The sequence below is a fragment of the Cervus elaphus genome, chromosome 2 (assembly GCF_910594005.1).
Source record: "Cervus elaphus chromosome 2, mCerEla1.1, whole genome shotgun sequence".
Lineage (NCBI taxonomy): Eukaryota > Metazoa > Chordata > Mammalia > Artiodactyla > Cervidae > Cervus > Cervus elaphus.
The window spans coordinates 37843322-37869256 of record NC_057816.1 but is presented as its reverse complement, the minus strand read 5'-3'; the positions used below and the strand labels follow the sequence as shown (position 1 = coordinate 37869256).

Genomic DNA, 25935 nt, shown 5'->3' with positions numbered 1-25935 from the left:
GATGCAGTCGATTGACCTGAGCAGTGTCCAGTGTCTGCATGCTTGACCCTCCCTTTTGTATGTCTGTGGTTCTCCCACGCACAGAGGTTCCTGCTCACTCATCAACTATCAGATGTCTAGAAGGATTGAGTATGGAAGAATTAGGGTAAGGTCCCGTGCCAGGCTCTTGTTCTATCGCCTATCATCGCCCCTTTAACTACTCCCCCACCTATTTCTTCTATACTTAAATCACATATAAGATATAACTTAACATTTCTCCAAAGAAGACATATGGATAGCTGATAAACACATGAAAAGATGTTCAGCATCACTTATTACTAGAGAAATGTTAATCAAAACTACAATGAGATGTCACTTCACACTGGTCAGAAGGGCCATCATCAAAAACTCTACAAATAATAAATGCTGGAGCAGATGCAGAGAAAAGGGAACCCTCTTGTGCTGTTGGTAGCAATGTAAATTGATGGAGCCATTGTTAACAGTGTAGAGATTCCTTAAAAACTAGGACTAAATCTATCATATGACTCGGCAACCCACTACTGTGCATATACCCTGAGAAAACCAGTTTTAAAAGACATGTACTCCAGTGTTCATTGCAGCACTATTTACAGTAGCCAGACCTGGAAGCAACCCAGATGTCCACTGACAGATAGAAGCTGTGGTACCTATATACAATGGAATATTGGTGGTGGTTTAGTCACTAAGTCATGTCCAGCTCTTGTCCCAACTCTTGCAACTTGATGGACTGCAGCCCACCAGACTCCTCTGTCCATGGGATTTCCCAGGCAAGTATACTGGAGTGGGTAGCCATTTCCTTCTCCAGGGGATCTTACTGACCGAGGAATCAAATCTGGGTCTCTTGCATTACAGGCAGATTCTTTACTGACAGCTACGAGGGAAGCAGGAAGCCCAGTGGAATATTACTCAGGCATTAAAAAGAATGAATTTGAGTCAGTCCTGGGGAGGTGGATGAACCTAAAGCCTGTTATACAGAGTGAAGTCAAAAAGAGAAAGACAAATATGTACTAATGCATATATAGGGAATATAGAAAACTGGTACTGATGAACCTATTTGCAAGGCAGGAACAGAGACACAGAGATAGAGAACAGACGTGTGGACACAGCAGGGGAAGCAGAAGGTGGGACAAATTAGGCGAGTAGCACTGAAACCTATGTATCACCATATGTAAAATAGACAGCCAGTGGGAATTTGCTATATGACGCAGGGAGCTCAACCAAGTGTTCTGTGACAACCCAGAGGGGCAGGATGGGGTGCGGGGGAGGCTCAAGAGAGATGGGACATATGTATACCTATGGTTGATTCATGTTGATGTACGGCATAAACTAACACAACATCATATAGTAATTATCCTCCAATTAAAAACTTTTTTTTTAATTTAGACAAGATATAACTTTAAAATTCTAATAAGCTCTTAAACATCTCATTGTCCATGTTTATTTACATGTTTATCTTTCTCTACTAAGTTACCAAAAGCTCTCTGAAAGCAAACTCTGTATTTTTTTATGATTTTGTATCCTCAACGTTTAGCACAGTGCCTGGTACATAGCCATCTCTCAAAAATTGTTTATTGATGAAAAAGTATTCAATGAAAATAGTGATGCCTTGAAAAGTCACTAGAGTGTGGGAGACGGACTCTAAAATTCTTTCTAGGATATACTTACATATTTTCCTCATCCTGGCTGAAAATCTGTAGACTGGGGGACCATGCTGTCATTTCGGTACAATCAGCGTTCCCATTGTCAAAGCACTTTCCCAGACACAAAGCACTTTAACATGCATTGATTCTAGGGGTCAACGTTATTATTTCTCTCCATTTCCACATTAGGGAAAGAGGATTCAGAATGGCTAAATGATTCGTCTATAGCCCCACAGCTCCTGACTCTGATGTGGGACTCAAAAGCAGCTCCCTTGACCCCAAACCAGTGTTCTTTCTGCTCACGGCACAGTCTCTCTTCGAAACCTTGAGGATGATCTCAGTGTATACAACCTTCTTTGTACACACTGCTTGGTGTGAACAGCACATTCAGAAGCGCACAGAACCATTGTGAGTGAGTGAAAGTCCCTCAGTCGTGTCCGACTCTTTGGGGCCCCATGGACTATACAGTCCATGGGATTCTCCAGGCCAGAATACTGAAATGGGTAGCTGTTCCCTTCTCCAGAGGATCTTCCCAACCCAGGGATCGAACCCAGGCATTGCAGGCAGATTCTCTACCAGCTGAGCCACTAGGGAAGCCCAAGAATACTGGAGCAGGTAGCCTATCCCTTCTCCAGGGGATCTTCCAACCCAGGAATCAAACTGGGGTCTTCTGCATTGCAGGCGGATTCTTTACCAGCTGAGCTAGCAGGGAAGCCCACACAAAACTATACGGAACTAATATTTACATGGAGCTTTTGAGTCAGTCACAGGTGTAGCTAACATAATCTTATAACTACCCTATGCCTTATGATGTTCATTTGAAATATGAATAAACTGAGGCACAGAGATGATATTATTGACTTTTTAACTCTGTTTAAATAAGAAATCGCCTAAGCTATGGGTTTTATTTAATCTCTAGGCACGTGGTGGGGAAGGGAACGAGATGATAACCTTGTTATGGCTCAACAAAGAAAACTCCCAAGTATTTCTGCTTCCAGGAGTAGATGAATCCATTTAAATATTATTGCCAGGACCACAGAGTAAGCATGGCAACAAATCAGAATTATGGTCTTCTTAGAGATTGCAATTCATAGTACATAACAGCAATGTCTGAAGTTCAAATATCATATTCTTTTTCATGTAAAACATTTGCAAAGATAGTTCAACAATGAAAATACCATTCATTTTTTACAGTTGGAAAGGAAAAGGAATTCTTTTCAGCTTGTGAAAATTTATATAAACTGTGGCTATAAATTGGCTAGTATAAAGGCTCAGTATTGGAATTTCATTGTTTAACACTACAAGGAAGAAATAAACAGGCTTGAGAAACTCACACATTATTACAATATGGAAAGAAAAGTGACAGAATTATTAGCAATGGAATATGGAGGATAATATTTTGCATCTACAGCTTCCACCGGACATGTAAAAACAAGTTATACCTTCCTGGAAAGCAAAAGAACAAAAACCCTAAATAAAAATTCAGTGCATAGATTTCTAAGTCATGTAAGATTTATTTGCAAATAAGTCATGCTAAAAATAACACAGTAAGTTCAGAGAGGAGAAATAGCATCCCCAGGGAAGAGAGCCGAAGGGCAGATCTCTGCTCTCAATTGATCTTCATCGATAAGGACCTTATATAATAGACAACTACCTTGCTAATCAGGGATGTAATATCCATTCCTATTTTCCTGAATTATTCCCCCACACAGACTGTAGAATCTTCTAAGACAATTTGTTTTATTAATGGCTTACTATGTGTCAGGTTCCATACCAGGAATTGAAATCTCAAAGATGAGTGAGAACAATAGATCTCAAAATGCTCACTGCCCAGAGCAGATACAGCCGTCTTCCGTATCCACGGAGGATTTGTTCCAGGACAACCTGTCAGCAGCAAAATCTGCTAAACCCAAGTCCCTTGTATAAAATGGCATGGTACATTGAAGACAGTTGGCCCTCGGCATCAGCGGGTTTTGCATCCATGCATTCAACCAACTGGGCTTCCTTTGTGGTTCAGCGGTAAAGAATTCACCTGCCAATGCAGGAGGCATGGGTTTGATCCCTGGGTCAGGAAGATCCCCTGGAGAAGGAAATGGCAACCAGCTCCAGTATTCTTGCCTGGGAAATCCCATGGACAGAGAACCACGGGGTCACAAAGAATCGGACACGACTGAGCAACTAAACAACAATAATTCAACCAGCTGCAAATCCAAGGCCAACTGTGTATCAGTGTCTCTAATGTGTCTGAGCACACACACACAGACAGAGGTGGCATACTGAGGAAAGAGAAGAGAGAAAACACTTAGAACAGAGCATGTAAGCACTGAACATTGTAAGTACTTAACACTTTTACTACCAACCACTGTACCTTAAGAATATGTGTCATATAGTATAGTGAAAGTCGCTCAGCCATGTCTGACTCTTTGTGACTCCATGGACTGTAGCCTGCCAGGCTCCTCTGTCCATGGGGATTCTCCACGCAAGAATACTGGAGTGGGTAGCCATGCCTTCCTCTGGGGGATCTTCCCAACCCAGGGAACTTCTCAGTTCAGTTCAGTCACTCAGTCGTGTCCGACTTTTTGCAACCCCATGGTTCTCTGTCCATGGGATTCTCCAGGCAAGAATACTGGAGTGGGTTGCCATGCCTTTCTCCAGGGGATTCCCGACCCAGGGATCGAAACCAGTTCTCCCTCGTTGATGACAGATTCTTCACTCTCTGAGCCACCACAGAAGCCCAAGAATATGTGTAATATTTTTTGTGAGAAAGCCTCTTTTCAATAGTTTGAGCAATTCCTTCTTTGGGGCAGGTCTTAGAATGGATGAGCATTTCTCAACGTGAGCTCACGGGACTCTGAAAGAGTGGGATTGTATTAGGTTTCTCCTGAGAGAAAGGGTTCCCTAATGACCAGTTTCCTTCATTGAAGACCTTTTCAGAAACTGTTTACCAGTGCATATTGGGAACCTCCTTAGAGACAAATAAAATATGTTGCTTTTCCCAAACGTATTTGACCACCAAACCATTACTTAAGGAGCACCTCACAGGATATCAGTAATGGGGAATGTTCGAGCAGATATGTTTATAGTTTCAATAATCGACTATTTTCTGACAAGGTAGTCATATGTGCATGCTAAGTCACTTCAGTCGTGTCTAACTCTTTGCGATCCCATGGAGCCTGCCAGGCTCCTCTGTCCATGGGATTCTCCAGGCAAGGATACTGGAGTGGGTTGCCATGCCCTCCTCTAGGGGGATCTTCCCCACTCAGGGATCCAACCCAGGTCTCTCACACTCCTGCATTGGCAGGCGGATTCTTAACCATTAGCACCAGCAGGTGCCTATGAAGAAAAAATAACTCGCTGTTGACTATGTTTTAAGATTTTGGGCGCCATCTAGTGTCCATACATTGTCTAAACACTTTGCAACATGAAGACGGAGGATTCCCAAGCTCCACTGCAGGAATTTATCCTGCACTCCTCCTCCCCGCCAGAACTACAGAACTAAAGTAGTTAAGATGCTGAAAGAAATCATCACCTCAGGCTGCATTCCATACACATATTGTGAGTGATCTTTTCTCTCTAATTTCTCCTTTATGTTTTCTCTCTCTCCAGGATTTTTTATAGAAAGTCTTATCCAATAATTGAACATCTTCTTGAGGTTTTTTGTGGTGGAAAATTTAGGGCATTCAGCATGCAATCATGTTAACTAGTGCAGTAGCCTCCTCAGGCATTCTTTCTGCAGAGGGAAAGACAGAAATGCCTCTGTTATTATTTGTTTCAGTGCTTTGTTATGAAAAAAAAAACATATATGTGGAGCAGAGCACACAGAAGCAATACTCCTATAAAGAGGCTCTTTCCTATCTCACCAAGCAATTTTAGTTTGTTCAATCCTCAGGAGTCTAAAGGCGATCAACCTAGCTGACCCCACCAACTCCAAAGCTCACTCTTGATGGACGTGAAGTGTTTAACTCACTGTTCCAAGATCCGTGATTGGGAATAGAAGTGAATGTGGCAGCTGTTGTCCTGAAAGTAGAATAGGTTGTTGTGAATTTTCAAAGTGAAATTGCCTGGTGGATTTAGGAAGAGTGAAAAAAGAGTCGCAGCTCACCTGGGCATTTCGCTAATGCTTAGGTTTCCTTCCTGTCTTCATGTTTAGAGCCCTGCAGAAGAGAAGGGCTTTATTTGCTAAATCCTTATTGTCAAGGGACTCAAGTGGAATTCAAGCACGATATACACTCTTCACCATGCCAGGGTACTGATAATGTCACTTTTTTATTATTACCTCAAATAACAACTCAGTCCCTTCCAGTATTACACCTGAAATCCAGCCCTCCTCCTGCCTCTCACACACACAAAAAATAATAATAATAAAAAAACTAAAAGTCTCAAATTACTTGTGTGGTTCCCTGAAGTGGTCCCCTGAGAAGCTTCCCAGCGCACTCTGGTTCGGTGACCCTGCCCTATGGGCTGTGGCCTTCCCCTCCAGCTCTGTCCCAGCCCCGCGGAGGATCCACGTTTTTCACCATATTCACTGCCTGAGGGCTTCCGTTTACGGGACTGTTCCTCAGTGCGCCTGCCTTCCATGGAGGTTCTGAGGTCCGCGCAGAGGTGGGGACAGGAGCCAGCTCTCGACTCTGAGCAGCTCTCACCTTGTTTTCCAAAAGCACCACAGCTTAAACTAGAAATTTTGCAACATTTAGTTTCCTTCCTCTCATCTTCAACACTAGGAGTCGCCCAGACCCCCGATAAAAGCCCCGCCCTTCCCTCGGAGACAAGCCTCAGTCCCAGCTCTGGTCAGCCTGGCCTCCATTGGGTTTGCTGGTTTTGTTTCCTGGTTGAGCTCCGCCCGTTCCACCTCCCGACAAAAGAAGTGCAACAAGATAAGGTTTCCGGAAAAGATGAAGACTTCTTTCCTTAACCCTGACCAGTCAAATTCAGGTTTCTGGCCCAGAAACCACATGGAGGCTGCCTCTCCAAATCTCTATGCCTGTCGCAGGCATTGCTGTCTTCGCTGACCTCTGCTCTGTCTAGATTCACTGACTCTTCAGGCTCTGGCTTTTGCCTCAATTTTGGAGCCCTCTCAGGCATCTCCCCACCTTAGTGGACTTGCCTGCCTGCCCAACTCAGAACCCACACTTTTCTTGCTCAGTTGTTGTTCAGTTGCTAAGTCATGTCTGACTCTTTGACCCCATGGACTGCAGCACGCCAGGCTCCTCTGTCCACCACCATCTCCCAGAGTTTGCTGAGATTCACGTCCACTGAGGCCATGATGCTATCTAACCATCTCATCCTCTAACTTCTTGCTCAGGGACCCCCTCAAATAAAAAGCAGTGTGGCCAGCAAACAGACTTTCCCTCTGCCCCGGCATCAGAGCCCCCCATCCAGGCTGACCCCCAGCCCACCCACCAGAGCCTAGGGATTCAGCAGGGCCCAGCTCTGCCCTAGGAATCCTTTTCTCCTACCACTGTCTGGACGCACATACATCCCTCATCACATACAAATTCCAGACTTTAAGAAGAGTGAGCCTTTCAAAAAGCATTTCTGATCATGTCGTTTTTCCCCTTTTCTTAACCTTTCAATGGCTTTCTGTTGTTCTTAAGATAAAATCCAAAATTCTTGTCGTGGCCTACAAGGTTTCACAGGGTCTGGCCCCTGCCTGCCTCACTGGCCTCTTCCCTACTTTCAATTTCACCCTGGACACCCTGGCTTTTACTTTCCCTCCAGTCACATGCAAAATATTTAGCAACTTAGCACATACAACATGGCATCCCCCACAGGATGAAGGACCAGAGTGTCACGTCTGCCAGACTGTGGGAGATGGGGTCTCCTAGGACCCCCAGTGTGGGTTACCCAAGAGGGCTCAGGACAGCTCTTCTCTACTGACAATCCATGCAGAGGTGTTCCCCTGTTGTAACAAAAGGAACGGCCAGACTGATGGGTGTGGGGCTCCCTCCACAGGCCTGTGCATGTACTGAATTTTCTCTGCAAAGGCACTTAGAGTGAACCCAGGCCTTCCATCACCTAGAACGGATGAGCCATGGACTGCCCCAGACTCCACTTAAGAAGCATCCCTATTGTTTGATACAGAGTGTGGCTGGTGATACCTGTCAAATGAATGAATTCCATAAACTGTATGGGCATAGTAGGAAAGCAAAAGTAACATGCTATTTTCTGGTACATCCCTTAAATACTGCTTATTCAATATTAACACACTATATACATACATACATACATACATATATACATACATACATATATATATATAGTGACAATGGTGTTAGTAGCTCACTTGTGTCTGACTCTTTGCGATCCCGTGGACTGTAGCCTGCCAGAATCCTCTGTCCATGGAATTTTCCAGGCAAGAATACTGGAGTGGGAGCCATTCCCTTCTCCAGGGGATCTTCCCAACCCAGGAATCGAACCTGGGTCTCCTGCCTTACAGGCAGATTCTTCACCATCTAAGACACCAGAAAGGCCTCTCTCTCTCTATATATATATATATATATATATGTGTGTGTGTGTGTGTGTGTGTGTATGTATGTATCACTACTTGCAGACATGCAGCAAAAATAGTACATGGGGAAACATGTAAAACCAGACTTCTAATAGATAACCCACAGGACAACCATTCAAGGACTCAACTTTAAGCAGCCTTCAGAAGTTGGATATTCAGTTCAGTAATACCAATTCCAGCTTTTATCAAAGTGATATTTCTACATGTGTGTTCCACCTAATACCAGATTTGTGAAACACTCCATGAAAAATGGTTCACAATCAAGTAAAGGCTCTGAGAAGTTCTACAGCAAATAAAGAAATGCTATTATAGCATTTTCTAACCTTACTTAAGAATCCCCACCCCCCACCCCGCGGGAACATAAGTTACTATGTAACTGGACATATTTTTAGAAATTCAGCCTTAAACTAATCTCTGGAGAAATTCATGCAGGTGTTTTATTTTGGAGAAGCAACATTTTCACATTCAGACATTACTTGCAGAGCTCACGGGGTGGAGTGGGGTGCAAACCAAAACCCTAAGGTGGAGGAATTACTCCCATCCATCCAAAAAGTGAAAAGTGAAAGTCACTCAGTTGTCTGACTCTTTGAGACCCCATGGGCTATACCGTCCGTGGAATTCTCCAGGCCAGGATACTGGAGTAGGTAGCCTTTCCCTTCTCCAGGAGATCTTCCCAGCCCAGGGATTGAACCCAGGTCTCCCACATTGCAGGCGGATTCTTTACCAGCTGAGTCACAAGGGAAGCCCCATCCATCTAGAAATATCTCCCTCAAACAGCAGGGGAAATCAGAGCCCCATGGAGCGTTAGATAAGGGAAGTTCTTATATACATCTTACATACATACATAGTTTATTAACCTATTTGCCAAAAACCAATCCATAGACATTTCCTAAGCATCCACTAAGCATCAGAAACTACTAGACAAAAAAACATGTGTGCCCTTAGCAAATGTATGTATAGCCTCTGGAGGGAAGACCAACACATAAACAGATTATTTGCCGAAGGAAAAAAAAAAAAAAACATGAAAAGTATAAAGGATAAATTCTGGGGACCACATGGGCACAAAGGAGAGGCTGTCATTAGCCCAGCCTGGGGTGTGGGAAGGCTTCTGGAGGAAAAGTTCCCCAACAAAGAGAACTCTGGGAAGCAGGAAGTGTGGAGAATTAGGAATAAAATGCTTAATATTTTTGACTATGTGCTTAGCGCCAAGTATTGTGCTGAAATCACATGATGATTTCACCGATCCCTAACAAAACCTTGTTGGGATGAAGGCTCACAGATATGCAATAATTTGCCCCAAATCACACAGATAATAAGCAATGACAATGGCATTTGAATGACGGTTTCGTCTGATTTCCACACTATCCTCTTTTCTGCAAGGCCAGCCTTCGGAATGGACATAAGTTTGGGCAAGCTCTGGGAGATACCGAAGGACAGGGAAGCCTGGTGTGCTGCTGTCCGTGGGGTAGCAAAGAGTCAGACACAACTTAGCAATGAACAACAGCAACAAGCCTTCAGAAAGAAAACTTGGCAATTTGCTTATGTCTGAGGCTGTCTGCACTCTAAGTCCAGTTAGAAAAACCTAAATGCCTGAAATAATAAGCTATTTACAAGGAGAAATATGAGCTACCCAGGAAGCCACTGTACACATAGATAGTAAAGTTGAGGAGACTGAAAGCAACATCTAGAGCCTCTGAAGCGTCCCCTGAGGGCAGGGACTGTGTGTTAGCAAGTCTTCATTCCACTGATTAACACAGAATGTGGCTCCTGGGGAAAGTTACTGAATGAATGAAAGACTCATCCTTGCCCACTTGTCTAAAGGTGCTGAGACTCCGAGGGCTCTTCTCAGTTGTGTTCATCTGAACCCTTGGCCCCAAGAACCCCTTCTGTCCTGAAGACTCAAAATATCTTAATTCTTTTAGACAGATTCTTTCCTACTTGACTAATATGAACTCCCATAGATCTGACAAATATTAAATGAACATTCTATTACATACTAAATGCTATCATGGGTGCATGCTCAGTTGCTCAGTCATGTCTGACTCTTTGTGACCCTATGGACTATAGCTTACATACTAAATGCTATCATGGGTGCATGCTCAGTTGCTCAGTCATGTCTGACTCTTTGTGACCCTATGGACTATAGCCAGCCAAGCTCCTCTGTCTGTGGAATGTTCCAGACAAGAATACTGGAGTGCATAGCCCTTCGCTTCTCCAGGGGATCTTTCTGACCCAAGGATAGAACCCAGGTCTATCTGGGTCTCCTGCATTGCAGGCAGATTCTTTACCACTGTACCACCTGGGAAGCCCAAATACTATCATAATGTTTGTTTAAAAATCTCTTTGTAAAATATACTCTTCTTCCAAAAAGCTATTAAGTGATAAAGAGCCTTGCTTAGGTGATACAAGCCTCAAAGGCTTGATCCTGAGCCTGCTTCACTTACATATTGAAAATGCCCTATCACAGCTGACCCCTGATAAAGGGGAACCCTTGGGGAGACTCTCAGGTTGAGAAGAAGGGTGATCCTCAACTGAAAGTAGACTGACTTTTAGCTCCAATTTCTTTTTGCCTCCAACCCCTGGACCACAGATAGGTATTGGTCCCTGGCCTGTTAGGAACCAGGATGTATAGCAGGACTGAGCAGCTGGGACGTGAGCAACGATCTGTTATTTAGAGCCACTCCCCATCCCATTGCTTGCATTACTCCATTGTCACAACGTAATAATAATAATAGAAAAAAGAGCACAATAGATGTAATACGCTCTAATCATCCCCAAACCACCCTTCCCCCGTCCATGGAATAATTGTCTGGTCCCTGGTGCCAAAAAGTTCGGGGACCTCTGCTCTAGCTGCTTTGCCAGCTGAGCCTCACATCCTTTATACTGGCATCGCCATTTTTATATACCAAGTTCCTTCCTGTGGACATTATCACATCTGATTCTCATAGCACCCCTTCAGGATAGGTGGGAGGGTGGGCACTTTAGCAGTTTATACAGGAGGAAACTGAAGAGTTCCATGGTTTCCAGCTTGAGACCAGTTACATACCAGGTGTGGGTCTCCTGTCACAACCCGCTTCCTTGCCTGTGATGCTAACTACTCTAGGAATGTGCCTGCCGGGAGCACCATACTGGATTTACCAGCCAGAGCTCCAGACAACAGACATCTGAGTGACTTAAATGGAAAAAGAACTTATTAGGGAAAGAACAGATAGCTCACTGAACCCCAGAAAGGCTGGGGAACCAAGCTCAGAAGCCAGGAAGGAAGTTCTGCTGAAGGTCAGTCTGTTAAGGGTGCTGTTCTTGAGGTCATTATCACAGGTCACTGACAGCCCAGCCACACTCCTGGGGGAGCGTGAAAACATCTGTCTCTCTCTCCATGTGTCTTACACCTCAGTGTGGTGGTTCCGAGTTCCCGGCAGGCATATCTGCCTGGGCACCCTACTCGAGCTGTGCCCCCCACCTTTCTAGGGGGGACAAGACGGTGCCTCCTTCCAGTCTTGGGTTGCCCCCAAAGAAGACAGATATTTGGCACACCAGCTAAATGATAAGTGTCCGTTAGGGACCATGTGGCTCACTGAATTCTGTAAGAGGAATTGTTTGGATCTAAGATCTTGAGATTCATAATAGTTTCTTAAACAGGACAAATGATTCCTGGAAAGAGGCCTCCTTTGGGAAGGGCCTGGGCCAGCATTTGGGCAGCTGGCAGTGCCCTCCTGGCTCTGCTCATCTGAGCATGCCGACAAGTGATTCAAGCAAGGACAGGATATGGACTCTGCCAATGTCTGTGGACCGTGAATAATGTTTCTAATGGTGATTTTCTGTTTCCATCACATTGTGTCCCACAGTAATTAAAAATGTCTTCCTGAGATTAAGGGATTTACAAACCAATGTACCTTGTCTTGAGAAGTCTGCTGTGTTGCTCTAGGAAACAGCTACAGATACCTTCTAATAAATGAAGAATTAATCATCAGTTCTTTTGTATTGAATCCATATTTTGGTCTTTAAGAAAGATGAGGATCAAATCCAATGGAGCATGCCTTCCAGTATTACTATACTTATTTTGGTTGGGAAAGAAAAAAGAGAGGAAATGATGGAGAAAATAATAAAAAAAAAAATTTGTAGAAAAATATGAAAAATATATTGTCTTACCCTAAACAAGACAGTTTCATGGATTAGAGGTACAGTGGTGAAAATGATGAGCTTCCCTGGTGGCTCAGTGGTAAAGAATCCGCCTGCCAAAGCAGAAGATACAAGACATAGGGGGTTTGATCCCTGGGCCAAGACGGTCCCCTGGAGAAGGAAATGGCAACCCTCTCTAGTATTCTTGCCTGAAAATCCCATGGACAGAGCAGGCTGGCGGACTACAGTCCATGGGGTCATAAAAGAGTCGGACACGACTGAACACACACACACGCCGAGTGCTGCTGCTGCTAAGTCGCTTCAGTCGTGTCCGACTCTGTGCGACCCCAGAGACGGCAGCCCACCAGGCTCCCCCATCCCCGAGATTCTCCAGGCAAGAACACTGGAGTGGGTTGCCATTTCCTTCTCCAATGCATGAAAGTGAAAAGTGAAAGTGAAGTCACTCAGTCGTGTCTGATTCTTAGCGACCCCATGGACAGCAGCCTACCAGGCTCCTCCATCCATGGGATTTCCTAGGCAAGAAGAGTGGAGTGGGTTGCCATTTCCTCCTCCAGGTGATCTTCCCAATCCAGGGATTGAACTCGCGACTTCTGTGTCTCCTGCATTGGCAGACGAATTCTTTACCGCTGATCCACCCGGGAAGCCCTCTTGCTCAGGGACCCCACACCAGCCCCCCCAAATAAAAAGCAGTGTGGCCAGCAAACAGACTTTCCCTCCACCTCGGCATCAGAGCCCCCCATCCAGGCTGACCCCCAGCCCACCCACCAGAGCCTAGGGATTCAGCAGGGCCCAGCTCTGCCCTAGGAATCCTTTTCTCCTACCACTGTCTGGACGCACATACATCCCTCATCACATACAAATTCCAGACTTTAAGAAGAGTGAGCCTTTCAAAAAGCATTTCTGATCGTGTCGTTTTTCCCCTTTTCTTAACCTTTCAATGGCTTTCTGTTGTTCTTAGGATAAAATCCAAAATTCTTGTCGTGGCCTACAAGGTTTCACAGGGTCTGGCCCCTGCCTGCCTCACTGGCCTCTTCCCTACTTTCAATTTCACCCTGGACACCCTGGCTTTTACTTTCCCTCCAGTCACATGCAAAATATTTAGCAACTTAGCACATACAACATGGCATCCCCCACAGGATGAAGGACCAGAGTGTCACATCTGCCAGACTGTGGGGGATGGGGTCTCCTAGGACCCCCAGTGTGGGTTACCCAAGAGGGCTCAGGACAGCTCTTCTCTACTGACAATCCATGCAGAGGTGTTCCCCTGTTGTAACAAAAGGAACGGCCAGACTGATGGGTGTGGGGCTCCCTCCACAGGCCTGTGCATGTACTGAATTTTCTCTGCAAAGGCACTTAGAGTGAACCCAGGCCTTCCATCACCTAGAACGGATGAGCCATGGACTGCCCCAGACCCCACTTAAGAAGCATCCCTATTGTCTGATACAGAGTGTGGCTGGTGATACCTGTCAAATGAATGAATTCCATAAACTGTATGGGCATAGTAGGAAAGCAAAAGAAACGTACTATTTTCTGGTGAAGTGAAGTGAAAGTTGCTCAGTCGTGTCTAACTCTTTGCAACCCCACAGACTCTACAGTCCGTGGACTTCTCCAGGCCAGGATACTGGAGTGGGCAGCCTTTCCCTTCTCCAGGTATTTTCTGGTACATCCCTTAAATACAGCTTATTCAATATCATTAACACACTATATATACACACACATATACATACGTGTGCTGTGCTGTGCATAGTCATCCAGATGTATCTGACTCTTTGCAACCACATGTACTGTAGCTAGTCAGGCTCCACAGTCCATGGAATTCTCCAGGCAAAAATACTGGAGTGGGTTGCCATTCCCTTCTCCAGAGGATCTTCCCAGTCAGGCATTGAACCCAGGTCTACCGCATTGCAGGATTATTTACCATTTGAGCCACCACGGAAGCCTGTGTATCTCTCTCTCTTTCTCTCTGTCTCTCTCTCTCTCACAGATTCTCTGTCTCTCTCTGTCTGTCGCTATTAAATATATATATATATATATATATATATAAATATAAAAATATAAAGTTCAGTTGCTCAGTCGTGTCTGACTCTTTGGGACCATATGAACTACACCACACTAGGCTTCCTGTCCATCACCAACTTTCAGAACTTGCTCACACTCATATCCATTGAGTTGGTGATGCCATCCAACCATCTCATCCTCTGTTGGCCCCTTTTCCTCCTGCCTTCAATCTTCCTGAGCATCAGGGTCTTTTCTGATGAGTCAGTTCTTCACATCAGGTGGCCAAAGTATTGAGTTTCAGCTTTAATATCAGGTGTTCCAATGAATATTCAGGATTGGTTTCCTTTAGGATTGTCTGGTTTGATCTCCTTGCAGTCCAAGGGACTCTCAAGAGTTTTCTCCAACACCACTACTCAGAAAGATCAATTCTTCAGCATTCAGTCTTCTTTATGGTCCAACTCCCACATCCATACCTGAGTACCGCGAAAAACATAGCTTTGACTATACAGACCGTTGTCGAAAAAGTAATGTCTCCACTTTTTAATATGCTGTCTAGGTTTGTCATAGCTTTTCTTCCATGGAGCAAGAGTCTTTTAATTTCATGGCTTCAGTCACCATCTGCAATGATTTTGGAGCCCAGAAAAATAAAGTCTCTCACTGTTACCACTGTTTCCCTATTTGCCATGATGAAATGGGACCAGATACCATGATCTTAGTCTTTTGAATGTTGAGTTTTAAGCCAGCTTTTTCACTCTCTTCTTTCACTTTCATCAAGAGGCTTTTTAGTTCCTCTTTGCTTTCTGCCATAAAGGTGGTGTCATCTGCGTATCTGAGGTTATTGATATTTCTCCTGGCAATCCTGATTCCAGCTTGTGCCTCATCCAGCCTGGCATTTCGCATGATGTACTCTGCATATAAGTTAAATAAGCAGGGGGACAACATACAGCCTTGACGTACTCCTTTCCCGATTTGGAACCAGTCTGTTGTTCCATGTGCAGTTCTAACTGTTGCTTCCTGACCTGCATATAGGTTTCTCAAGAGGCAGGTCAGGTGGTCTGGTATTCCTATCTCTTTAAGAATTTTCCAGTTTGTCATGATCCACACATTCAAAGGCTTTAACATAGTCAATAAAGCAGAAGTAGATGTTTCCCTGTAATTCTCTTGCTTTTTCTGTGATCCAATGGATGTTGACAATTTGATCTCTGGTTCCTCTCCCTGTTCTAAATCCAGCTTGAACATCCGGATGTTCTTGGTTCACGTATAGCTGAAGCCTAGCTTTAAGTATTTTGAGCATAATCTTGTTAGCGCGTGAAATGAGTACAATTTTGCAATAATTTGAACTTTCTTTGGCACTGCCTTTCTGTGGGATTGGAATGAAAACTGACCTCTTCCAATCCTGTGGCCACTGCTGAGTTTTCCAAATTTGCTGACATATTGAGTTCAGCACTTTCACAGCATCATCTTTTAGGATTTCAAATAGCTCAGCTGGAATTTCATCACCCCCACTAGCTTTGTTCATAGTGATACTTCCTAAGGCCCACTTGACTCACACTCCGCGATGTCTGGCTCTAGGTGAGTGATCACACCATTGTGGTTATCTGGGTCATGAAGATCTTCTTTGTACAATTCGTCTGTGTATTCTTGCCACCTCTTCTTAACACCTTCTGCTTCTGTTAGGTCCATACCATTTCTGTCCTTTATTGAGCCCATCTTTGCATGAAATGTTCCCTTGGTATCTCTAATTTTCTTGAAGAGATCTCTAGTCTTTCCCATTCTATTGTTTTCCTCTATTTCTTTGCATTGATCACTGAGGAAGGCTTTCTTATCTCTCCTTGCTATTCTTTGGAACACTGCATTCAGATAGGAATATCTTTCCTTTTCTCCTTTGCCTTTTGCTTTTCTTCTTCTCCCAGCTATTTGTAAGACCGCCTCAGACAGCCATTTTTCCTTTTTGTATTTCTTTTCTTGGGTAAGGTTTTGATCACTGCCTCCTGTACAAAGTAATGAACCTCTGTCCATAGTTCTTCAGGCACTCTGTCTATCAGATTTAATCCCTTGAATCTATTTGTCACTTCCACTGTATAATTATAAGGAATTTGATTTAGGTCATACCTGAATGGTGTAGTGGTTTTCCCTACTTTCTTCAATTTAAGTCTGAATTTGGCAATAAGGAGTTCATGATCTGAGCCACAGTCAGCTCCTGGTCTTGTTTTGCTGACTATAGAGAGCTTCTCCATCTTCAGATGCAAAGGATATAATCAATCTGATTTCGGTATTGACCATCTGGAGATGTCCATGTGTAGAGTCTTCTCTTATGTTGTTGGAAGAGGGTGTTTGCTATGACCAGTGCATTCTCTTGGCAAAACTCTGTTAGGCTTTGCCCTGCTTCATTTTGTACTCCAAGGCCAAACTTGCCTGTCACTCCAGGTATCTCTTAACTTCCTACTTTTGCATTCCAGTCCCCTATGATGAAAAGGACATCTTCTTTTAGTGTTAATTCTAGAAGGTCTTGTAGGTCATCACAGAACCATTCAACGTCAGCTTCTTCAGCATTAGTGTTTGGAGCATAGACTTGGATTACTGTGATATTGAGTGGTTTGCCTTGGAAACGAACAGAGATCATTCTGTCTTTTTTGAGATTGCATCCGAGTACTGCATTTTGGACTCTTTTGTTGACTATGATAGCTTCTCCATTTGTTCTAAGGGACTTTTGCCCACAGTGGTAGATATAACAGTCATCTGAATTAAATTCACCCATTCCAGTCCACGTTAGTTCACTGATTCCTAAAATTTCAATGCTTACTCTTGCCATCTCCTGTTTGACCACTTCCAATTTACCTTGATTCATGGACCTAACATTCCAGGTTCCTATGTAATATTGCTCTTTACAGTGTCGGACTTTACTTCCATCACCAGTCCCATCCACAGCTGGGTGGTGTTTTCACTTTGGCTCTGTCTCTTCATTCTTTCTGGAGTTATTTCTCCACCAATCCCCAGTAGCATATTGGGCACCTACCAACCTGGGGAGTTCATCTTTCAGTGTCATATCTTTTTGCCTCTTCATACTGTTCATGGGGTTCTCAAGGCAAGAATACTGAAGTGGTTTGCCAATCCCTTCTCCAGTGGACCACGTTTTATCAGAACTCTCCACCATGACCCGTCCATCTTGGGTGGCCCTACACAGCATGGCTTATAGTTTCATTGAGTTAGACAAGGCTCTGATCCATGTGATCAGTTTGGTTTTACATATATACATATGTGTGTGTGTGTGTGTGTGTGTGTGTGTATGAAAGGTTGCAGCTGTGAGCCGTGTGCTACACAGGAATTGGTTACCTCTGGAGGAGAGGATTTCAATCCAGGGCCAGAGATGAGGCTTGACCACTCGGGACTTTGTGTAGCAAAGTTTTATTAAAGTCTAAAAGGGATAGAGAAAGCTTCTGACACAGACATCAGAAGGGGACAGAAAGAGTGCCCTCTTGCTAGTTTTTAGCAAGGAGTTTTATACCTGTTAACAAGCTGCTAATCAGATGAACAGGGGGCCTGGCATGCTGCAGTCCATGGGGTCGCAAATAGTCGGACACAACTGAGCAACTGAACTGAACTGAATCAGATAAAAGAAAGGCCTCAAAACTGAGAGAGCTGCACCAGGTTCCTCTCCCACAACATGCATTTTGAGCAGCATTGGCACAGAGTGAGTCATCCCTGGCCATAAAACAATTGACATGAATCTTGAAAAAAGGCAGATTTCCAAGCAAATACATAGTTCATTAACATAGCTTAGGAAAAATATTTCCATAAGAAAAATGCATTAGTTAGCTCAAGGCTCGAGAAAAGTTCAGTCAAAACCAGGCGTCGTCATGACAACACAGGATTAGAAAAGAAAGGAAACGTCTGCCACTTGCGGTTTATTTCCTCCTGCTGCTTGTGGACCCCTAGCCCGCCACCTGTTACACACACACATCTCACTACTTGTAGACATGCTGCAAAAATAGTACATTGGGAATCATGTAAAATCAGATCTCTGCTAACCCACAGGACAACTACTGAAGGACTCAACCAAAAGGAGCCTTCAAAGTCTGAAATTCAGTTCACTGATACCAATTTCAGCTTTTATCAAAGTGATATTTTTACATATATGTTCTACCTAATACCAGATCTGTGAAACACTAGATGAAAAAAAGGTTTGTGATCAAATAAGGATCTAAGAAGTTCTTTAAAACAAATAAAGAAATGCTATTAAAGCATTTTCTAACCTTACCTAACTAAAGAATATCCCCCCACCCCTGCTGCTGAAATATGAGTTACTATCTAACTGGACATACTTTTTAGAAATTCTGCCTTAAATTGATCTCCAGAAAAACTCATGCAGGTGTTTTATTTGGGATAAGTAACATTTTCACATTAAAATGTTAACTATAGAGCTGAGGGGATGGGGTAGGGAGAGTGCAAACCAAAAATCTAAAGTGAAGGAAATATTTCCCTCTATTGAAAAAGATCCCCCACAAACAGCAGGAGAAATTAGAAGCAGCACATGAAGGATTGGATAAGGGATATTCTTTATATACATATTCTTTACATAATTTATTAATCTATTTGCCTAAAACCAATCCACAAGACATTTCCTAAGCATCCACTAAGCAGCAGAAACTACTAGATGAGTGTGCCCTTAGTGAATGTATAGACTTATAAGGGGAGACAGACAAATAAATAGGTTATTTCCAAAATAACATGGAAAGTGTAAATGATAAAGCCTGGGGACCACATGGGCACAAAGGAAAGGCTGTGCCCAGCCTGGGGTGTGGGAAGGCTTCTGGAGGAAAAGGTCCCCAACAAAGAGGACTCTGAGGAAGCAGCAACAGTGGAGAATTAGGAATAAAATGCTTAATATTTTTGAGTATCTGTGCTGAAATCACATTATGGTTTCACTGAATCCTAATAACAGCCATGTCAGGTTGAAGGCTTACAGAAATTCAATTATTTGCCCAGAATCACAAAGATGGTCATTCAAAGGTGTCATTTGAATGACCATTGCTTCTGATATCAAAGCTATGCTGTTTCTGCAGTGCTAGCCTTTAGAAAAAAAATTGAACTTGGCAATTTGCTTATGTCTGAGGCCGCCTACACTCTAAGTCCAGTTGGTGAGAAAAACATAAATTCCTGAAATAATAAGCTATTTACAAGGAGAAATATGAGCTACCACAGGAAGCCACTGTACACATAGATTCTAAAATTGAGGAGACTGAAAGCAATATCTAAAACCTCTGAAGCTTCCCCTGAGGGCAGGGACTGTGTGTTAGCATCTGCTCACTGATTAACACAGAACACAGTTACTGGGCAAAAGTTACTGGATGAATCAATGACTCATCCTTGCCCACTTCTCTGAAGGCAGCCTGGACTCCTAGGGCTCTTCTCAGTTGTATTCATCTGAACCCTTGGCCCCAAGAACCCCTTCTGTCCTGAAGACTCAGAATATCTTAAAACTTTCAGCTTTCTGGCAATGGAATATATTTTCCAAATCAGACATATTCTATCCTAATTGACTTACAGGAACTCTCAGAGATCAGCATGCATGCATGCTCAGCTGTTCAGTCATATCCAACTCTGCGACCCCATGGACTATATAACCTGCCAGACTCCTCTGTCCATGGGATTTTTCAGGCAAGAATACTAGAGTGGTCTCAATTGTTTATTTTTGTTTTTGCTTCCATTACTCTAGGAGGTGGGACACAGAGGATCTTGCTGTGATTTATGTCATAGAATGTTCTGCCTATGTTTTCCTCTAAGAGTTTTATAGTTTCTGGACTTAGATTTAGGTCTTTAATCCATTTTGAGTTTATCTTTGTGTATGGTGTTAGGAAGTGTTCTAATGTCACTCTTTTACACGTAGCTGTCCAGTTTTCCAAGCACCACTTATTGAAGAACGTATATTTGCCCCATTGTATATTCTTGCCTCCTTTGTCAAAGATAAGGCGCCCATAGGCGTATGGGTTTATCTCTGGACTTTCTCTCTTTTTCCATTGGTCTATATTTCTGTTTTTGTGCCGGTACCATACTCAAAAGCTTTTGCACAGCAAAGGAAACTATAAACAAGACGAAAAGAAAACACTCAGGATGGGAGAAAATAATAGCAAATAAAACAACTGACAAAAGATTAATTTCCAAAATATACAAGCAGCTTATGCAACTCAATATCAGAAAAACAAACAACCCAATCAAAAAGTGGGCAAAAGACCTAAACAGACATTTCTCCAAAGAAGACATACAGATGGCTAACAAACATATGAAAAGATGCTCAACATTGCTCATTATTAGAGAAATGCAAATCAAAACTATAATGAGATATCACCTCACATTGTTCAGAATGACCATCATCAAAAAAATCTACAAAGAATCAATGTGGAGAGGTTGTGGAGAAAAGAGAACCCTCTTTCACTGTTGGTGGGAATGTAAATTGATAAAACCACTATGGAAGACGGTATGGAGATTCCTTAAAAAACTAGGAATAAAACTACCATATGACCCAGCAATCCCACTACTGAGCATATACCCTGAGAAAGCCATAAATGAAAAAGACACATGTACCCCAGTGTTCGTTGCAGCACTATTTACAACAGCCAGGACCTGGAAGCAACCTAGAGGTCCATAGACAGATGAATGGATAAAGAGGCTATGATACATGTACACAATGGAATATTATTCAGACATAAAAAGGAAACCATTTGAGTTAGTGCAAATGAGGTGGATGAACTTAGAGCCTATTATACATAGTGAAGTAAGTCAGAAAGAGAAAAGTAAATATCATATATTAATGCATCTATATGCAATATAGAAAGATGGTACTGAGAAGCCTGTTTGCAGGGCAGCAGTGGAGATGCAGACAGAGAACAGGCTTGTAGACACGGGAGAGTAGGAAGGAGAGGGTAGGACGAAGGGAGAGTGTGTCATGGAGACGTATACACTAGCACACGTGATTAGATCGCCAGGCGGAGTGTGCTGCATGACTCGGGGAACTCAAACCAGGACTCCGACAACCTAGAGAGATGGGATGGGGTGAGCGGAGGGAGGCTCACAAGGAAAGGACATATGTATTCTTATGGCCAATCCATGTTGATGTATGGCAGGAACATCGTAATATAAATTATCCTTAATTTAAAAAGAAAGAAAGAACAAAAACAAAAAGAATACTGGAGCGTGTTACCATTTCCTCCTCCAGGGGAGTCTTCCCAACCCAGGGATCGAACCCATGTCTCCTGCATTGGCAGGTGGATTCTTAACCACTGAACCACCTGGGAAGCCCAAATAACTATCATAATGCTTGTTTTAAAATCTGTTTGTGAAATATACTCTTCTTCCAAAAGGCTATTAAGCGATAAAGAGCCTTGCTTAGATGATGCAAGCCTCAAAGGGTGAAGCAACACTTGATCCTGAGCCTTCTTCATGTACACATTGAAAATGCCCTATCACAGCTGACCCCTGATAAAGGGGAACCTGTGCAGACCTGTGAGAGGTCAACTCACAATCCTCAACTGAGTGGACTGATTTTTAGCTCCAATTTGGTTTTGCCTCTAACTATCATGGAGAAGGCAATGGCACCCCACTCCAGTACTCTTGCCTGGAAAATCCCATGGACGGAGGAGCCTGGTAGGCTGCAGTCCATGGGGTCCCGAAGAGTCGGACACGACTGAGCGACTTCACTTTCACTTTTCAGCATTGGAGAAGGAGATGGCAACCCACTCCAGTGTTCTTGCCTGGAGAATCCCAGGGATGGGGTCACACAGAGTTGGACACAACTGAAGTGACTTAGCATTATGCTAGCTAAGCCTTCATAACTATTAAATTTGCCTCACCATTTCTATGAACCAAGTCCCTTCCTGTGGACATTATCTTGATTTGATTCTGATAGCATCCCTTCAGGATAGGTAGGAAGATGATCACCTTGTCATTTTCTACAGGAGGAAAGTGAAGGGTCCAGTGAATTTCTAACTTGAAGCCAGGCATAGGTCTCCTGTCACAACCCGCTTCCTTGCCTGTGATGTTAACTACTCTAGGAATGTGCCTGCCGGGAGCGCCATACTGGATTTACCAGCCAGAGTTCCAGACAACAGACATCTGAGTGACTTAAATGGAAAAGGAATTTATTAGGGAAAGAACAGATAGCTCACTGAACCCCAGAAAGGCTGGGGAACCAAGCTCAGAAGCCAGGAAGGAAATTCTGCTGAAGGTCAGTCTGTTAAGGGTGCTGTTCTTGAGGTCATTATCACAGGTCACTGACAGCCCAGCCACACTCCTGGGGGAGCGTGAAAACATCTCTCTCTCTCTCCATGTGTCTTACACCTCAGTGTGGTGGTTCCGAGTTCCCGGCAGGCATATCTGCCTGGGCACCCTACTCGAGCTGTGCCCCCCACCTTTCTAGGGGGGACAAGACGGTGCCTCCTTCCAGTCTTGGATTGCCCCCAAAGAAGACGGATATTTGGACACACCAGCTAAATGATAAGTGTCCGTTAGGGACCATGTGGCTCACTGAATTCTGTATGAGGAATAGTTTGGATCTAAGATCTTGAGATTCATAATAGTTTCTTAAACAGGACAAATGATTCCTGGAAAGAGGCCTCCTTTGGGAAGGGCCTGGGCCAGCATTTGGGCAGCTGGCAGTGCCCTCCTGGTTCTGCTCATCTGAGCATGCCGACAAGCGATTCAAGCAAGGACAGGATGTGGACTCTGCCAATGTCTGTGGACCGTGAATAATGTTTCTAATGGTGATTTTCTGTTTCCATCACATTGTGTCCCACAGTAATTAAAAATGTCTTCCTGAGATTAAGGGATTTACAAACCAATGTATCTTGTCTGAGAAGTCTGTGTTGCTCTATGAAACAGTTACAAACGCCTTCTAATAAATGAAGAATCATCAGTTCTTTTGTATTGAATCCACATTTTGGTCTTTAAGAAAGATGAGGATCACATCCAATGGAGTATGGCCTCCAGTTCTACTATTGGTTGAGACAGAAAAAATAAAGAAAATATATGTATAAAAATATGAAAAATATATTGTCTTACCCTGAATAAGACAGTGCCATAGATCAGAGATATAGTGGTAAATATGATGGGTTTCCCAGGTGGCTCAGTGGTAAAGAATCCGCCTGCCAATGCAGGAGCCGCAGGAGATACATGTTCAATTCCTGGGTGGGGAAAGATCCCCTGGAGGATGAAATGGCAACCCACTCCAGGATTTTTACCTGGGAAATCCCATGGACAGAGAAGTCTGGTGGGCTACAGTCCCTGGGGTTGCAACGACTCAGCACCTGGGCACGCACACCATGAATATGATGGGTCCCGTCTCTACCCTCCTGGAGTTTGCAAATTTGAGTTCTGAATGTGCTACCAAAGGGGCACATACACAGGGGACCTGCTCTAGACTAGGGGACCAGGAGTATGTCTCTAAAGAAATGATATCTTACCTTGGCCTTGAAAGATATAGAACAGACAACCAGACCAAGGGGCTGGGCAAGGAAGAAAACATGAAATGGAAGAACAGCCTGTCCACTGGCCCAGGAGACAGGGAGAGCGCAGTGTGTGAGGTGATTCAGATACAGTGAAAGAGGGAATTCAGAGAGGGTGAGATTAGTGAGGAAGAAGGCACCACATGCACCTTCTTAGGTCTTAAGAGGGAATGAAGATGAAAGAGCAGCAGAAGCCTGTGGAAAGGGTTTAAGCAGAGTGTTCTGGCCTCCAATTTCCACATGCAAATTATCTGTATGGGTGGGGGCAGGTATTCCCCACCCCAACATGCCATTTCTTGACACCAGCTAAGTGAAAGTGAAAGTTGCTTAGTCGTGTCCGACTCTTTGAGACCCCATGGACTACAGAGTCCATGGAATTCCCCAGGCCAGAATACTGGAGTGGGTAGCCTTTCCCTTCTCCAGGGGATCTTCCCAACCCAGGGATCGAACCCAGGTCTCCCACATTGCAGCCAGATTCTTTACCAGTTGAGCCAAAAGGGAAGCCCAAGAATCCTGGAGTGGGTAGCCTATCCCTTCTCCAGCGGATCTTCTTAACCCAGGAATCAAACCAGGGTCTCCTGGGTTGCAGGCAGATTCTTTACCGACTGAGCTACCAGGGAGGCCCAGCTTAGTGTCCTATTAATTAAACTCAACCCTGACCCTAGAGGTAGCATCAGATTCCACAGGCTAAAGGCTCAGCCCCATAAGGCTGCCCCCAGCCCCACCCCACTACTTCAGAAACAAGTCGCAAGTCCAAGTTGTCACCTGTGCTTCTGACCACCTGGTGGGTCACCTATATGTTGACATTTCCAATGACCCCTTCCTTGGGCTCAGTTAATTTGCTAGAGCGGTTCATGGAAGTCAGAGAAACATTTTACTTAGAGATCACCAGTTTGTTATAAAAGGATATAACTCAGGAAAAGCCTGATGGAGGAGATGCACAGGACAAGGCGTGAGGAAAGCGCAGGGTTTCCATGCTCTCTCCAGGGATGACACTCCCCACGTCCCCACGTGTTCAACAACCCAGAAGCTCTCCACACTCTCTCATTTCATGGAGGCCCCATTCATAGGCATAACTGATTAAATCTTTGCCCATAGGTGACTGAACTCAGTTTGCAGCTCCCATCCTCTCCCATTAGGTCTTGGGCTGGTGAAGGGGCGGGGGAAGAGGAGGAGGAGGGAAGACTGAATGTTCTTACAGGGTTGGTTCTCCCAGCAACCAGCCTCCATCCCTAGTGGAGTCATTAACACAACAAAGGACACCTTTGTCTTTCTGTCATCACTTTGAAAAATTCCAGGGGTTTTAGGAGCTCTGAACCAGAAACAGGAACAAAGACCAAATGTATATTTCTCATAATAAATCATAGTGTCACACAGAGAAACTGCATGATTAGAGTTGATAGAGTTTGTGAGGTTGGTATGGAAGGTAAGAAAAAAAGTACTAACTTAGAAATCAGGCAGACCTAGGATCCAGTCCTAGCTTCCCCTTTTACTCATCTTGTGATCTTGATCAAGTTATTTAAACTTTCTGAGTCTCAGAGTCTCAGAATTTTATCCTATAGGATAATGGAAATCAGACCATTTAAAGTACCCACCACCTAGGAAGTACACAATAAATCTCTTTTACCTCGTCTTCCTTCTTACACTAAAGTCAAAGTCATTTCTCCAGTGTTGACCACAAGGGGCCTGCTGAATTAATCTTTTGGGAGAATCCAGGATAGATTTCCAGGAAAGTTAATACTGGGTTGTACTTTGAAGACAAAAAGGAAATAATCATTTGAAGAGAACAACTATGTATTTCCAATTACAAGCAACCCTGGCCATGGTTATGCTGAGGGCTTCTGCTGCTATGCCCAGGCCACATCCTCCCTACCCTGATTGCTCTACCTAATATCATCTCCTCAGCATAGTTTTCTAGGTGCGATTGTGCAAAGTCCCTTCAGTCATGTCCAACTCTTTGTGACCCTATGGACCATAGCCCACCAGCCAGGCTTCTCTATCCATGGATTCTCCAGGCAAAAATACCTGAGTGGGCTGCCATGCCCTCCTCCAGGGGATCTTCTCCACCCAGGGATCAAAACCTTGTCTCCAGCATCTACCTGCATTGACAGGCAGGTTCTTTACCACTAGCACC

General features: G+C 44.0%; 1 protein-coding gene across 31 annotated transcripts in view; it reads left to right on the top strand.

Annotated features, from left to right (window-relative positions):
- The window catches only part of DLG2 (discs large MAGUK scaffold protein 2), a 2231561-nt gene that overhangs the window by 1815905 nt on the left and 389721 nt on the right, over positions 1 to 25935 (top strand). The window lies entirely within an intron of this gene.